General features: G+C 36.5%; 1 protein-coding gene across 5 annotated transcripts in view; it reads left to right on the top strand.

Moving 5' to 3' along the window:
* GPC5 (glypican 5) overlaps nt 1-17,162 on the top strand; it is a 1,360,202-nt gene that overhangs the window by 564,688 nt on the left and 778,352 nt on the right. The window lies entirely within an intron of this gene.

Raw genomic sequence — 17,162 nt, 5'->3', positions numbered from 1 at the left:
CTTCTACAGGTCTTCTGCATTCCTTTGCTTGTGGTCCAGCTTGCCATCAGTCCAGTATCTTCCATCATCCCATCTGTTTCTCTGGGTCTACTACTTATGCCTCCCTCTTTCCTTTATAAGGATTGCATTGGGCCAACCCAGATCATCCATGATAATTTACCTGAACTCAAATTCCTCAATATAATCATATCTAAGTCTCTTTAGTCATGTAAACTAAACTCTTCCCAGGTTCTGGGACGTGGACATCTTTTGGGAGCCATTATTCTCTTATCATACTTACATTTCCATATGAATATTAGGATCAACTTGTCAATTTCTGCAAAACAGTCAACTAAATTTTTGATAAGGAGTAGTGAATCTGGGGTGCCTGGGTGGCTCAGTTGGTTAAGCATCTGCCTTCAGTTCAGGTCATGATCCCTGGGTCCTGTGATCGAGTCCTACATCGGGCTCCTTGCTCAGTGGGGAGGCTGCTTCTCCCTCTGCCTCCCGCTCTTCCTGCTTGTGCTCTCTCTCTCTCTGGCAAATAAATAAATAAAATCTTAAAAAAAAAAAAAAAAAGGAGTAGTGAATCTGAAGAACGCTTTGGAGTATATTGCCATCTTAACAATATTGAGCCCTCAGATCCATGAACATGACATGTTTTTCCATTTAATTTCTTTCAGTGATGCTTTGTACAGGTTTTATACTTTTTTGGTTTAAATTTATTCTTTTGTCATTCTTTTAAATGCTGTTTTAAATGGAATTATTTTCTTTATTTTAGTTCCTGGAATAAATTACTCACACTTACGATATATAATCCTTTCTACCTGTTGCTGCATTTGATTTGATAGTATTTTATTGTGGATTTTTGTTTATCTAGTCATAAGGGATATTGATGTATAGTTTTTCTTTCTTTTAATATCTTTGTCACAGTTTTGGTATCAGACTTCTTAGGATGAGCTGGAATGTATTCTTTCCCTGTCTATTTTTTTGGAGGAGTTTGTGAAGGATTAGTGATAACTTTTCTTTTAATATTTGGTAGAACTTACTAGGGATGCCATCCAGCTTTTGGGCCATTTGGGCTTTTTCTTTGCAGAAAACATGTTGATTACTAACTCAGTCTCTTTACTTATTATAGATCCATTCAGGTTTTACATTTCTCCTCAAGTCAGTTTTGGTAGTTTGTGTCTTTGTAGGAAGTTGTTCATTTCATGTAGATCATCTAATTTGTTGGCCTATAATTGTTCATAGTATTTTCTTACATTCCTTCTTGTGTCTGTGAGGTGGATAGTGATGGCCCCATTTCATTCCTTTCTTTAGTCATTTGAGTCTTCTTTCTCTTATTTTTGGTCAATATAACTAAAGGTTTTGGGGGCTTTTTGTTTGTGTTTTCAAATAACCAACTTTGGTTTCACTGATTTTTCTCTTTGGCCTTCCTACTCTCTAATTCCTTTATTTACACTGTAATCATGATTATTTCCTTTCTTTTCCTTTTTTTAAAAAAATTTTATTTAATTTTGTTATGTTAGTCACCATACAATACATCATTAGTTTTTGATGTGGTGATCCACGATCCATTGTTTTCGTATAACACCCAGTGCTCCATGCAATACGTGCCCTCCTTAATACCCATCACCGGGCTAACCCATCCCCCCAGCCCCTTCCCCTCTAAAACCCTCAGTTTGTTTCTCAGAGTCCATAGTCTCTCATGGTTCATCCTTCCTCCGATTCCCCCCCTTCATTTTTCCCTTCCTTCTCCTAATGTCTTCCATGCTATTCCTTATGTTCCACAAATAAGTGAAACCATATGATAATTGACTTTCTCTGCTTGACTTATTTCACTTAGCATAATCTCCTCCAGTCCCATCCATGTTGATGTAAAAGTTGGGTATTCATCCTTTCTGATGGCTGAGTAATATTCCATTGTAAATATGGACCACATCTTCTTTATCCATTCATCTGTTGAAAGGCATCTCGGCTCTTTCCACAGTTTGGCTATTGTGGACATTGCTGCTCTGAACATTAGGGTGCATATGGCCCTTCTTTTCACTACCTCTGTGTCTTTGGGGTAAATACCCAGTAGTGCAATTGCTGGGTCATAGGGTAGCTCTATTTTTAATTTTTTGAGGCACCTCCACACTGTTTTCCGAAATGGCTGTACCAACTTGCATTCCCACCAACAGTGTAAGAGGGTTCCCCTTTCTCCACAACCTCTCCAACATTTGTTGTTTCTTGCCTTGTCAATTTTTGCCATTCTAACTGGTGTAAGGTGGTATCTCAATGTGGTTTTGATTTGAATTTCCCTGATGGCTAATGATGATGAACATTTTTCATGTGTCTGTTAGCTGTTTGTATGTCTTCTTTGGAGAAGTGTCTGTTCATGTCTTCTGCCCATTTTTTGACTTGATTATTTGTTTTTTGGGTGTTGAGTTTGAGAAGTTCTTTATAGATCTTGGATACCAGCCCTTTATCTATAGTGTCATTTGCAAATATCTTCTCCCATTCTGTGGGTTGCCTCTTTGTTTTGTTGACTGTTTCCTTTGCTGTGCAGAAGCTTTTTATCTTGATGAAGTCCCAAAAGTTCATTTTTGCTTTTGTTTCACTAGGCTTTGGAGATGTATCTTGAAAGAAATTGCTGTAGCTGATGTCAAAGAGGTTACTGCCTATGTTCTCCTCTGCGATTTTGATGGATTCCTGTCTCATGTTGAGGTCTTTCATCCACTTTGAGTTTATCTTTGTGTATGGTGTTAGAGAATGGTCAAGTTTCATTCTTCTGCATGTGGCTGTCCAATTTTCCCAGCACCATTTATTGAAGAGACTGTCTTTTTTCCATTGCATATTTTTTCCTGCTTTGTCAAAGATTATTTGACCATGGAGTTGAGGGTCCCTATCTGGGCTCTTTATTCTGTTCCATTGGTCTATATGTCTGTTTTTGTGTCAGTACCATGCTGTCTTGGTGATCACTGCTTTGTAATATAGCTTGAAATCGGGCAACATGATGCCCCCAGGTTTGTTTTTCTTTTTCACCATTTCCTTGGCGATTTGGGGTCTTTTCTGATTCCATACAAATTTTAGGATTGTTTGTTCCAGCACTTTGAAAAATGTCATTGGAATTTTGATCGGGATGGCATTGAAGGTATAGATTGCTCTGGGTAGCGTAGACATTTTAACAATGTTTATTCTTCTGATCCATGAGCATAGAATGTTTTTCCATCTTTTTGTGTCTTCTTCAATTTCTTTCATGAGTGTTCTGTAGTTCCTAGAGTATAGATCCTTTACCTCTTTGGTTAGGTTTATTTATGGCAATCAGACAACAAAAAGAAATAAACGGTATTCAAATTGGCAAAGAAGAAGTCAAACTCTCTCTTTTCACAGATGACATGATACTTTATGTGGAAAACCCAAAAGACTGCACCCCCAAATTAGTAGAACTCATACAGCAATTCAGTAGTGTGGCAGGATACAAAATCAATGCACAGAAATCAGTTGCTTTCTTATACACTAACAATGCAACTGTAGAAAAAGAAATTAGAGAAATGATTCCATTTACAATAGCACTAAAAACCATAAGATATCTTGGAATAAACCTAACCAAAGATGTAAAGGATCTATACTTTCTTTTGCTTGTTTGGATTTAGTTTGTTCTCTTTCTTTCTTTCTTTTTTTTTTTTTTTTAATGGAACGTTAGGCTATTTCTATGATTTTTTTCTATTCTTTTCATTTTCTGTTCTTCACAATGGGCAACCTTGATGGCTTATTTTTAAGTTTTCTGATTTTTTCTTTTATCAATTGAAATTGGCCAGTGAGCCCCTCTTGTGAATTTTTAAAGTTTTTGTCTAATAAACTCAACATCTCAGCCTCCTCAAGGACAGTTATATTAACTGCTTGCTCTTGTGTGTATGGACAGTGCTTTTATGTTTCTTTGCATGTGCCATATTGTTTTATTGAAAATTGAACATGTTAAAGTATATAATGTTGCAACTCAAAATCAGATTTGCCCTTCCCTAGGGTTTTTTCCTCCTTGTTGATGTTTGCTGTTATGTTGCTGTTTGTTTACTTAATGACTTTCCTAAACTAATTCTATAATTCTATAAACAATGTATTCATTGTCATAAGTGGCCACTAAAGTTTCCATTCAGCTGCACTGGTGTTTAGCTAATTATTTTATAGAGATTTCTCTAAATGCCTTGAACGGATGAGATTCCGTGTTTCCTGAGAAGCTCTGTGTGTGTGTGTGTGTGTGCGCACTACAATACAGCTTCAGTATCTTGTAGGCAGTTGATACACGGCCTTAGAATTCACTTCTTGCTTGTGCAGTTCCTGAGGTTCATCCAGAAGTAAGAGAGAAGGCCTTCTCACGTCTTCATGGGCCTATAGGTACAGCCTTGAACATGAGCATGGCTTTCAAATTCATGCATATATCAATCACAAAAATCACCATAAAACTCACTGTTCTTATTTTTTAAATTTTATTTTATTATGTTATGTTAATCACCATACATCATTAGTTTTTGATATAGTGTTCCATGATTCATTGTTTGCGTATAACACCCAGTGCTCCATTCAATACATGCCCTCTTGAATACTCGTCACCAGGCTAACCCATCCCCCCCACCCCCTTCCCCTCTAGAACCCTGTTTGTGTTTCAGAGTCCATAGTATCTCATGGTTCATCTCCCCATCTGATTTCCCCTCTTCATTTTTCACTTCCTACTATCTTATTTTTTTTTAAACATATAATATATTATTTGTTTCAGAGGTACAGGTCTGTGATTCATCAATCTTACACAATTCATAGCACTCACCATAGCACATACCCTCCCCAATGTCTATCACCCAGCCACCCCATCCCTCCCACCCCCACCACTCCAGCAACCCTCAGTTTGTTTCCTGAGATTACGAATTCCTATCAGTGAGATAATATTATACATGTCTTTCTCTGATTGACTTATAGTGAAATAAGTCAATCACTGTTCTTATTGAGATTCAGTTATTTTTTCTTGAAAAAAAAAAAACAAAAAAAAAACCAAAAAACACTTTTCAGATTGTTATGAACCATTAGTTCGTTTCCAAAGCTCTGAAAACTGGATTTTGACAATTTTGCCAAACTCTCGTTGTTTTTATGGAAGAGAAAATTTTCATGAGTCTTTATTCCACCATATCTGCTGATGTTACTCCCATTGATTACACTTTTGATGTACCACTGAAGTCACTTTTCTAATATTTTATCTAGGATCTTAACATCTACATTTCTGATGGAGACTGTAGTTGTCTTTCTTGTAATGTCTTAGTTTTCCATACAGAGGTGATGTTGGCCTGAGGCCAAATGGTAAATTATTTTCTCCTTTTTTGTAATTCTTTGGAAGGATTTGTATAAAATTGGTGTTGCATCTTCCTTAAATATTTGGTATAATCATGGTGAAACCATATGAGCCAGAAATTTTCTTGATGAGAAGGTTTTTAAGTGTGGATTTGATTTGGTTAATACATATGAGACTATTCAAACTTTCTTTCTGCTTTTTTTTTTTTTTGAGTTACATTTTATTTTGAAATGCACCGCTGTTTTTAATTGTTATTAATATTCCCTTAACCATTCTTAGTGTCTATGAGATCTATAATGACCTATAATCTTACTCTTCTTCCATTCCTTACATTAGTTATTTGTGCTACAAATGGATCTCTCTACTTATTTGTAATTATTATTTTCCAGATACTTTCTCCTTGTGTTGAGTAGACCTATTTAAATATAATTGCCTCAGAATATTTTTTAATGTTTTAAAAAAGATTAGGCAATTCATAATGGTTAAATCTTGGAAGCAACCAATATGTCTTTCAATAGGAGAATGGATGAATAAACTGTGGTACATCAAGACAATAGACTATTATTCAGCGCTGTCAAGATATGAGCTATCAAGCCATGAAAAGACATGGAGGGAACTTAAATTCACATAGCTAAGTAAAAGAAGCCAACCTGAAAATTCTGCATACTGTAATTTCAATCATATGACATTCTGGAACAGGCAAAACTATGGAGACAATAAAAAGATCACTGGTTGCCAAGGTTTGGGAGAGGGTGAGGGATGAATAGGCAGAACACAGAGGATTTTTAGTGAAGGGAAAACACTCTGTATTGTATTATACTAATGGATACATGTCATTGTACATTTGTCTAAACTTTCAGAATGTACAACACTAAGAGTAAACACTAATGTAAACTCTGGACTCGGCGTGATTATGATGTGTCAGTGTAGGTTCATCAGTTGTCCCCTACTCTGGTGGGGGACAGGCTAGTGGAGGAAGCTAAGCATGGGTATGTGTGTGGCTGGGGAGGTGAGAGGTATATGTGAAATCTCTGTATATTCTGTTAATTTTTGTTTTAAATCTAAGACTACCCTAAAAATAGTCTTTGGAAAAAAAAAAAAAACCTTAAAAAAGGTTAGACATAATCGATTTACTAGAAACCAAGTAAAACATCAACATAGAGGAATGGTTTTACTAGTGTTTTTTAAAAAATACTATTAGTGAAGTATTTTCTCCTTGATGGATTCAAGAAGAGAAGAATATAGATGGGTGGTCTCTCTAATCAAAAACATGTAGTTTTTGTTCAGGTGTCTGAATGGATTAAGTAAATTAAAATAACAGTAAAATGTGTGTTTATGTGTGTGTGCTCTTGCGTACCAATCCTGGTAGTTTAGAAATTTAGAAGTTTAGAAGAACATGCTTTGAATAAATTATGCACAATTTACTTACTATTATCTTGAGTGAATGAGATAATAAGAGTTCATTGTTGCAGTACTTTTTCTATGAAATAATACTTTTTTAAATCTAAGAGTGCCTTCTATCCGCTTTATTTATCTAAAATGCTTTAATTTAGTCTGAATTAAAGTGTTCCTCCAATGAACGTATTTTCTGTTTTTATAGTAAGGGTTTTTAAAACCTCTGAGCCATATCAAACACATACACACAGTGCGAACACCAACACACAGAGCTATAAAACAAGATAGAGTCCTAGAGGACAAGTGTCTATAGTTTTCATTCATTCATTCTTTCACTCATTCATTTATTCGTTTAACAAATATAAGAATTTGATCCCAGGCTAATGCCCAAATGAATAAAACATGATCTACTATTGAGAGGACCACAGTATATTAACTTTGTAAACTGACTTGAAATCTCCCTGGGCAAAATGCTAAACCTCTCATATATAATAATGGCTTCATTTACAATTTATAAGATGATGACTGCCAAATTATACAATCAGCTTGACTTTTATCCAGAACTGCCAAATCCGTATAAAACTGCTTTCAAAACATATCCACCCAGAATTCCCACAGGCACTTCAAACTCCACATGTTCAAAATAGAACTCATTCTTTTCCCCCATAAAATCCTTCCCTGCCCCTCTATTTATACTCTTGATTAATGCAGTAGCAGAATAAAGCCCCCAAAGATGTCCATGTCCTAATGCTTGGAATCTTTGGATATGTTGCATTTCATGACAAAAGAGACTCTGCCATTATAATTATGTTAAAAATCTTAAGATAAGGACGTTATCTTGGATTGTTTTGATTAGACCAATATAATCACATGAGCTCTTAAAAGCAGAGAACTTTCTGTAGCCCATGTCTGAGAGATAGGGCAGAAGGGAAAGTCATAGAGATAAGTAGTGTGTAAGGTTGCTGGATAATCCACATGGAAACATGACAAGGAATGTAGGTGGTCTCTAGGAGCAGAGTTGGCTCCCAGGTGACAGACAATAAAAAAGTGTGGAGTGCAGTTCTAAAAACACGAGGAACTGACTTTGGCCAACTACCTGAATGAGCTTCAAAGCAGATGTCTCTCCAGAACCTCCAGTAAAAAATGCAGGAGTATTGGAGTTAATTGTATTATTACCTGAATACAACATACTTTTTAAACCACATAAACTTCATGCTTTTCTGATCTTACAGAAGTCATTTTCTCTACCTTGAAAACTCTCTTCAGTGTTATTTATCCTCCTGTGTCTTCCTCTCAGGTGTCAGCTCAAATGCTCTATTGAACGTGAAGTCTTTCTATGCTCCCAAGTGAATATAGTCCCGCTTCACTTTTCACCTGTCAGTTTGTAAGGACTTATATTACTGTACTTGCCGTTTATGGGAATTTTTTGTTTACATGTCAGTCTCCCCACTAAACTGCTAACATAGTTTCTTTCTCATTTTTTTAGTCCCTATCAATTGTTGAGCTTATATCATATAGACTCTATGAAGTGTATGTATCACTTCACACATTAGAATGGCTATCATCAAGAAGACAAGAGATAACAAGAGTTGGTAAGGTTGTGGAGAAAGGGAACCCTTGTGCATTGTTGATGGGAATGCAAAATGGTGCAGCCACTCTGAAAAATAGGATGGAGGTTTCTCAAAAATTAAAAAAATATAGTTACCTTATGATTCAGCAGTTTCACTCGTGGGTGTATTTCTAAAGGAAATGAAAATAGGAAATCAAGAAGATATCTGCACTTTCTTGTTCATTGCGGCATTATTTACAAGAGCCAAGATATAGAATCAACCTGTGTCTATAGACCGATAGATAGATAAAGAAGATGTGATGGGTGTTTACATACAATGGAATATTATTCAACCATGAGAAAGAAGGAAATTCTGTCATTTGGGACGACATAGATGGACCTTGAGGGCATTTTGCTACGTGAGATAAGTCAGACAGAGAAAGACAAATATTTTATGATCTCTCTAATATGTGGAATTGGAAAACGCCAAATTCGTAAAAACAGAGTATGGAATGGTGGTTATCAGGGGCTGGGGGCGGTGGGAGAATTAGGGAGATGTTGTTTAAAGGTACATTCTTGCAACCAGTAGAAAAATAAGTCCTGGACATCTAATGCACAAAATGACTATAGACAACAAGACTGTATTATAAACTTCAAAGTTGCTAAGAGATTAGATCTTAGTTGTTCTCAACACACACACACACACACACACGCACACACACACACACTGATAATTATGTGATATGACAGAAGTGCTAGCCAGCACTGCAGTGGTCATCATACTCAGAGCATCATAATCAAACCAACATGTGCACCTTAAACTTATACAATGTTATATGTCAATTATATCTAAATAAAAATGAATTAAAAAATAAATGTATATGAACTAGTGAAATAAGAAACATATGATCTCAGATAACTTATCCTAAAACAACTACTTTATTCTTTCAATCTATAAATTCCCTCCACTCTAGTATTTTATATTTTTGTTGCTATTCATGGATTTTATGCATTTAAAGATATTTTCTTACTGATAGCCCAAATTCTTCTGTATATTGTTTTGCTTTATAACATATCTTGCAAAGTTTTGTCTGGTTAGCAATATACCTTTTAATTTTATTGTGAATGATATTATAGAACTTTACAATTTGTATGAAATCAAATTGGTCAATACTTTCCTCTCTGAGTTCTTCTTGGATTTTAGTCTTTGAACGCTTTTTCTACCTCAAGTTCAGATAAATATCCATCTATATTTTCTTTTGGGTATTTCCTTAAGCAACAAATCACTTGTTCAAAATGAAATTGTTTTGAAGTGTGAAACTCCAACTTTACGTTTCCAACTAGTTAACCAGTTACCCCGCTTTCAGCATTATCTGCTGCATAAGCTTTTCTTATCCCATTGACTTGAAATCCCAAAAACTGTCTTGGAAAAAATTCATTGATTTGTCTATTCTTGTATTTGTACAGCACTGTTTAATTTCTGTCATTACAAAACTACCTCAGCTTTCTGCAACATTTTTCGGATGATTTTCAACATTTATTCTTCCAGATGAAATTTAATATTTCAAATCAAAAGCTAAAAAATTGCTCTATTAAATTTGTATTTTTTTTGGAGAGAATCAACAAATAATAAATTTGTAATTATTTAATTCTTTTAAATCCCTAAGGAAAGTGATATTTTCTTCATATATATATATATGAATATATAATATTTACTTTTAATTCTTTAAAAATTAATTTTCGGTGATTTTTTTAATTTAAACAGTTAATGTTATTTTTCAAATAAATAAAATAATAGGAAAAAATAATCAAGCATAAAAAGAGAAAAGGAAAAGTAATTGCACTCTTAAACATAGTAGAATTCAAGGAAAAATCCTATTTTATTTTCGATTTTGGATTTCCTGTGTTCTAGTCTTATTTCAGTCTGCTCTCTTTCCATGCCAGCATCTCTCAAAGCCACCTTTCTCTCTTTGGCGTACTCTTCTATTTTCCTAAAAGTTATGGCTCATATATTTTTGTGGATAAAAAGGAGATTTTTCCTAGTTTTCTTCTGCTTCATGTATCAAATCCTTTTCATAAATCTGTTATATTTGAATGTGGAATATTTTGATGTTAGATGCTTGCGAAAAATCAACTTGTTCATTTGTAACTACAGAGATTTAGATTTAAGCCATACTTTTTCCAGTAGAACACACAGATGGCCCTTAGCCCCTTTGAGTTTCTATGTGGACCTAATAAGCTATTTCCCTCTCAACTGTATTCCTAAAGGGCAATTTTATGGGCAGATCCCTAATCCAGTCTCTGGGCATTAATCAAGCATGGCTTTATTGGACTAATGTAGGGCCATCTGTGTTTTCACTCTGGACTCTATGCTAGAGAGTGAATGCCTTTGCTGTAGTCCTTATTTGTACCTTTGACTCTAACTTGCTTATATAAAATTCCCTGCTATAGGGTGATGATTTTCTTCAAAGAAACTGCTTTAATTCTGGTGTTAAAAGCATACTATGTAGATGAGTCAAAGCTTTTTTAAATGTTCTTGAGGACTCTCTATGCTGTTTTGGTTCAGATAATATGTCGTAATGTATTGTAAACTCACTTACAATGAAATCAATAGAACATTTTTCATTATACTATTTATGACAGGTATCATAATTTGTTAATATATGACTCCTATTTCTGGACCCTGAGCATCCTAGAGGTAGGGCATTATATCGTATTTGTATCTTTATCTGTAGATTTTTGTTCTGGTTCTACACACAATTGCTCAATAAATCTTTTTTGCTAAAGCATTCAATGCATTTGTCTTTTCCTCCTCAACTGAATTTTAATCTCAAAATAAATACGTATTTACTTTATACCAGCTTTATCTACAAATCCTAGCACAGTGCTATATATGTTTCGCTTAGTAAACACTGCATAAATCAAGGAGCGTTCTGGAGAATTAGTGCAGGCATTTGAGCCTTATTTAGAACACTGTTATTACAGTTGGCCAAGTTGTACTGGATGGCAGAGCAAGGTATTGCTAAAAAATTCTTGCAACAGGTTCCGGTTCCCACACTGACACTGGAAATAGGTCACCGTGCTGAGGTGTGGAGGATGTCACAATTTCCATCAAGCTCTCCAGAGCCTCTAACATAAAAATAGCATGCTGATCTGCACACAGACTTGAAGTTAAAAAAAAAATAATAAAAAATTTAAAAAGAAAACTTTTATCCTCCGTGTCTGAAGAGACCACAAAACTGCACACCCTCTTGCGGAAGACGACTGAGATCACGTGTACCAGAACTCCTTCCCACCTGACTTTTTGTAGTCGTGCCTTTTCTCCTTCCCCATCTCCTCCAGTGTCACTCAGTTCACCGCAGAGCATGTGAACAGTGGGTGAGTTGCAGCCCATGGCCAGATCATAGCAAGTGGAGGCCTTGAGGAGAGAAGCTGTGTGAACAGTGGGGCGAGGCCAGATTGCTGGAGACAGCAGAGACAGCAGGGGCGGAAGGCTTTCAAGAAGTTGAACCAAGATGCCATCAGGGCAAGAACGCTGAGGGTGTAATAAAAAGAGGTGACATGACCTGCTGTAGATTGTGGGAGTAGGCATGGGGAAACAGGTCAAGACAGGAGACATACTATGGTTTAGAGGCAGAGAAGAGACTTGAGGAGATCTTTGAAGAATACGTAAATTGAGAGAGAGGACAGGGAAAGTGTATTCTGAGTACAAGCTATAACATATACTTAGGAAGCTAAAACAAAACACAAAGGGAAATGGGACTAGGCTAGCTTTGACAAGGTCTCATAGCAGACCAGTAATGAAAATGAGCCTGGAAAGGTAAGTTTGTTTCACACTGTGGTGAGGAATGTGTAATTCATCGGTTTCTCTGAATCCCAGTTCTTGGATCCCCCCGTCATTGAATATCATGGGGCAGTGCACTTTTCTAAGAACCTCTAAAGACAGGAGGCATATATGCATGCAGATATTTGTAAACCCAGCAACACCTCACTAATTTATGGGGTGATAGGAACTGAGCCCAAAACCTAAGTGACACCTCCCTAAGCCAACACTAAACCTCTTCAGTTTTGTTTAAATTGAATAATCGGCTCATGCGGGGCTGGCATTTGCCCGACAGCATATGCTCACATCTGAGTATCAGCACAGTTTCTGCATTATGTAGAATGAAGTTTCTTATTCGTATTTTATTTTGCTTTGTTTTGTATTGTGTTTTGGTTTGTGGATTTGCTTTTAAAAAAAATCTAGATCATGATTCTGCTAGATTATAAAAATGCTTGTGCATATGCCTCTTTTTTTTTGTTTCTTAAATTTTTTTCTGGAGAAACTCCACAGAATCCTTGAACGATTCCTTTGCCTAATGCCAAGAAAATCTACGTGATATATTCTGCTGAGAGCTTCATTCATATTACTTGCTGTTAATTTTGAGTGGGAATATTCCACCAGGCGACATGCCCTTTGTGGCTACCAAAAAAAAAAAAAATGTTCTTAGGAAGAATTCTCATCTCAGGCAAGTTTCCACCTGGAAATACAATCAGCAACTTCAAGGACTCTATTATCTGCAATGTCACAGTTGATTGAGAGGATAAGAGAGGTATGCTAACATTAGCAACACAAAGATATTTAAAGTTCCATGATACATTTTAATGGAGACTTTCTATTGGTCTCTACTATTTTCAGAGGGTATGAGACATTTGACCTAATAATGAACATGATTAACAATTATGGTTTTTTTTTTGTAGTTTTTAATTTTATTATATTATGTTAGTCACCATACAATACATCATTAATTTTTGATGTAGTGATCCACGATCCATTGTTTTCATATAACACCCAGTGCTCCATGCAGTACGTGCCCTCCTTAATACCCATCACCGGGCTAACCAATCCCCCCTCCCCCCTCCTCTCTAGAACCCTGTTTGTTTCTCAGGTCCATAGTCTCTCATGGTTCATCTCTCCCTCCAATCCCCCCCCCATTTTTCCCTTCCTTCTCCTAATGTCCTCCATGTTATTCCTTATGTTCCACAAATAAGTGAAACCATATGATAATTGACTTTCTCTGCTTGACTTAGTTCGCTTAGCATAATCTCCTCCAGTCCCATCCATGTTGATGTAAAAGTTGGGTATTCACCTTTTCTGATAGCTGAGTAATATTCCATTGTATATATGGACCACATCTTCTTTATCCATTCATCTGTTGAAGGGCATCTCGGCTCTTTCCACAGTTTGGCTATTGCGGACATTGCTGCTATGAACATTGGGGTGCAAATGGCCCTTCTTTTCACTACATCTGTGTCTTTGGGGTAAATACCCAGGAGTGCAATTGCTGGGTCATAGGGTAGCTCTATTTTTAAATTTTTGAGGCACCTCCACACTGTTTTCCAAAGTGGCTGTACCAACTTGCATTCCCACCAACAGTGTAAGAGGGTTCCCCTTTCTCCACAACCTCTCCAACATTTGTTGTTTCTCTCCCTGTCCATTTTTGCCATTCTAACTGGTGTAAGGTGGTATCTCAGTGTGGTTTTGATTTGGATTTCCCTGATGGCTAATGATGATGAACATTTTTTCATGTGTCTGTTAGCCATTTGTATGTCTTCTTCAGAGAAGTGTCTGTTCATCTCTTCTGCCCACTTTTTGACTTGATTATTTGTTTTTTGGGTGTTGAGTTTGAGAAGTTCTTTATAGATTTTGGATACCAGCCCTTTATCTGTAGTGTCATTTGCAAATATCTTCTCCCATTCTGTGGGTTGCCTCTTTGTTTTGTTGACTGTTTCCTTTGCTGTGCAGAAGCTTTTTATCTTGATGAAGTCCCAAAAGTTCATTTTTGCTTTTGTTTCACTAGCTTTTGGAGATGTATCTTGAAAGAAGTTGCTGTGGCCGATGTCAAAGAGGTTATTGCCTATGTTCTCCTCTAGGATTTTGATGGATTCCTGTCTCACATGGAGGTCTTTCATCCACTTTGAGTTTATCTTTGTGAATGGTGTTAGAGAATGGTCAAGTTTCATTCTTCTGCATGTGGCTGTCCAATTTTCCCAGCACCATTTATTGAAGAGACTGTCCTTTTTTCCATTGCATGTTTTTTCCTGCTTTGTCAAAGATTATTTGACCATAGAGTTGAGGGTCCATATCTGGATTCTCTACTCTGTTCCATTGGTCTGTATGTCTGTTTTTGTGCCAGTACCATGCTGTCTTGGTGATCACTGCTTTGTAATATAGCTTGAAATCGGGCAACGTGATGCCCCCAGCTTTGTTTTTCTTTTTCAACATCTCCTTGGCGATTCGGGGTCTTTTCTGATTCCATACAAATTTTAGGATTGTTTGTTCCAGCACTTTAAAAAATGTCATTGGAATTTTGATCGGGATGGCATTGAAGGTATAGATTGCTCTAGGTAGCACAGACATTTTAACAATGTTTATTCTTCTGATCCATGAGCATGGAATATTTGTCCATCTTTTTGTGTCTTCTTCAATTTCTTTCATGAGTGTTTTGTAGTTCCTAGAGTATAGATCCTTTACCTCTTTGGTTAGGTTTATTCCGAGGTATCTTATGGTTTTTGGTGCTATCGTAAATGGAATCGTTTCTTTAATTTCTCTTTCTACAGTTGCGTTGTTAGTGTATAAGAAAGCACTGATTTCTGTGCATTGATTTTGTATCCTGCCACATTACTGAATTGCTGTATGAGTTCTAGTAATTTGGGGGTGGAGTCTTTTGGGTTTTCCACATAAAGTATCATGTCATCTGCGAAAAGAGAGAGTTTGACTTCTTCTTTGCCAATTTGAATACCTTTTATTTCTTTTTGTTGTCTGATTGCTGTTGCTAGGACTTCTAGTACTATGTTGAACAACAGTGGTGAGAGTGGGCACCCTTGACGTGTTCCTGATCTTAAGGGAAAGGCTCTCAGCTTTTCCCCATTGAGGATGATACTGGCTGTGGTTTTTTCATAGATGGATTTTATGAGCTTGAGGAATGTTCCCTCTATCCCTATACTCTGCAGAGTTTTAATCAGGAAAGGATGTTGTATTTTGTCAAATGCTTTTTCGGCATCAATTGAGAGGACCATATGGTTCTTCTCCCTCCTCTTATTAATGTGTTCTATCACATTGATTGATTTGCGAATGTTGAACCACCCTTGCATCCTGGGGATAAATCCCACTTGGTCATGGTGGATGATCCTTTTAATGTATTGTTGGATCCTATTAGCTAGGATTTTGTTGAGGTTTTTGGAATCCATATTCATCAGGGATATCGGTCTGAAATTCTCCTTTTTGATGGGGTCTTTGCCTGGTTTCGGGATTAAGGTAATGCTGGCCTCATAGAATGAGTTTGGAAGTTTTCCTTCTGTTTCTATTTTTTGAAACAGCTTCAGTGGAATAGGTATTATTTCTTCTTTGAATGTTTGGTAGAATTCCCCAGGGAATCCATCAGGCCCTGGACTCCTGTTTTTTGGGAGGTTTTTGATCACTGCTTCAATCTCGTTACTGGTTATTGGTCTATTCAGGTTGTCAATTTCTTCCTGTTTCAGTCTTGGCAGCTTATAGGTTTCCAGGAAGGCCTCCATTTCATCCAGATTGCTCAGTTTATTGGCATATAGTTGTTGATAATAATTTCTATTAATTGTTTCTATTTCCTTGGTGTTAGTCGTGAACTCTCCCCTTTCATTCATAATTTTATTAATTTGGGTCCCTTCTCTCTTCTTTTGGATAAGTCTGGCCAGTGGTTTATCAATCTTATTAATTCTTTCAAAGAACCAACTTCTAGTTTCGTTGATCCGATCTACTGTGTTTCTGGTTTCTAATTCATTGATTTCTGCTCTAATTTTAATTATTTCTCTTCTAATGCGTGGCTTAGGCGTCATTTGTTGCTTTTTCTCTAGTTCTTTAAGGTGTAGAGTTAGTTGGTGAATTCGGGATTTTTCTATTTTTTTGACTGAGGCTTGGATGGCTATGTATTCCCCCCTTAGGACCGCCTTTGCAGTATCCCATAGGTTTTGGACCGATGTGTTTTCGTTCTCATTGATTTCCATGAATTGTTTAAGTTCTTCTTTGATTTTTTGGTTGACCCAAACATTCTTGAGCAGAGTGGTCTTTAGTTTCCAAGTGTTTGAATTTCTGCCAAATTTTTTCTTGTGATTGAGTTCCCGTTTTAGAGCATTGTGATCTGAGAATATGCAGGGAATAATCTCAATCTTTTGGTATCGGTTGAGACCTGATTTGTGACCCAGTATATGGTCTATTCTGGAGAAAGTTCCATGTGCGCTCGAGAAGAATGAGTATTCTGTTGTTTTAGGGTGGAATGTTCTGTATATATCTATGAGGTCCATCTGGTCCAGTATGTCATTCAAAGCTCTTGTTTCTTTGTTGATTTTCTGCTTAGATGATCTGTGTATTGCTGAGAGTGGAGTATTGAGGTCTCCTACAATTAACGTATTGTTATCAATATGACTCTTTATTTTGGTTAACAGTTGGCTTATGTATATGGCTGCTCCCATGTTGGGGCATAGATATTTACAATTGTTAGATCTTCTTGTTGGATAGACCCTTTAAGAATGATATAATGTCCTTCTGTGTCTCAAATTACAGACTTTAGTTTAAAATCTAATTTGTCTGATATAAGAATTGCTACCCCAGCTTTCTTTTGAGGTCCGCTGGCATGGAAGAGAGATCTCCATCCCTTCACTTTCAGTCTGGATGTATCTTTAGGTTCAAAATGAGTCTCTTGTAGGCAGCATATGTTTGGGTCCTGTCTTTGTATCCAGTCTGCAACCCTGTGCCGTTTTATGGGAGCGTTTAGGCCATTCACGTTGAGAGTGATTATTGAAAGATATGAATTAATTGTCATCATGTTGCCTGTGAAGACGTTGTTTTTATAGATTGTCCCTGTAAATTTCTGTTGTAGATCACTCTTGGGGTCTTTCTCCTTT

Source organism: Phoca vitulina, unplaced genomic scaffold (genome assembly GCF_004348235.1).
Source record: "Phoca vitulina isolate PV1807 unplaced genomic scaffold, GSC_HSeal_1.0 scaffold5, whole genome shotgun sequence".
Taxonomy (NCBI): Eukaryota; Metazoa; Chordata; class Mammalia; order Carnivora; family Phocidae; genus Phoca; species Phoca vitulina.
The sequence above is the reverse complement of the archived record's forward strand: the minus strand, read 5'-3'. Positions and strand labels throughout refer to the sequence as shown.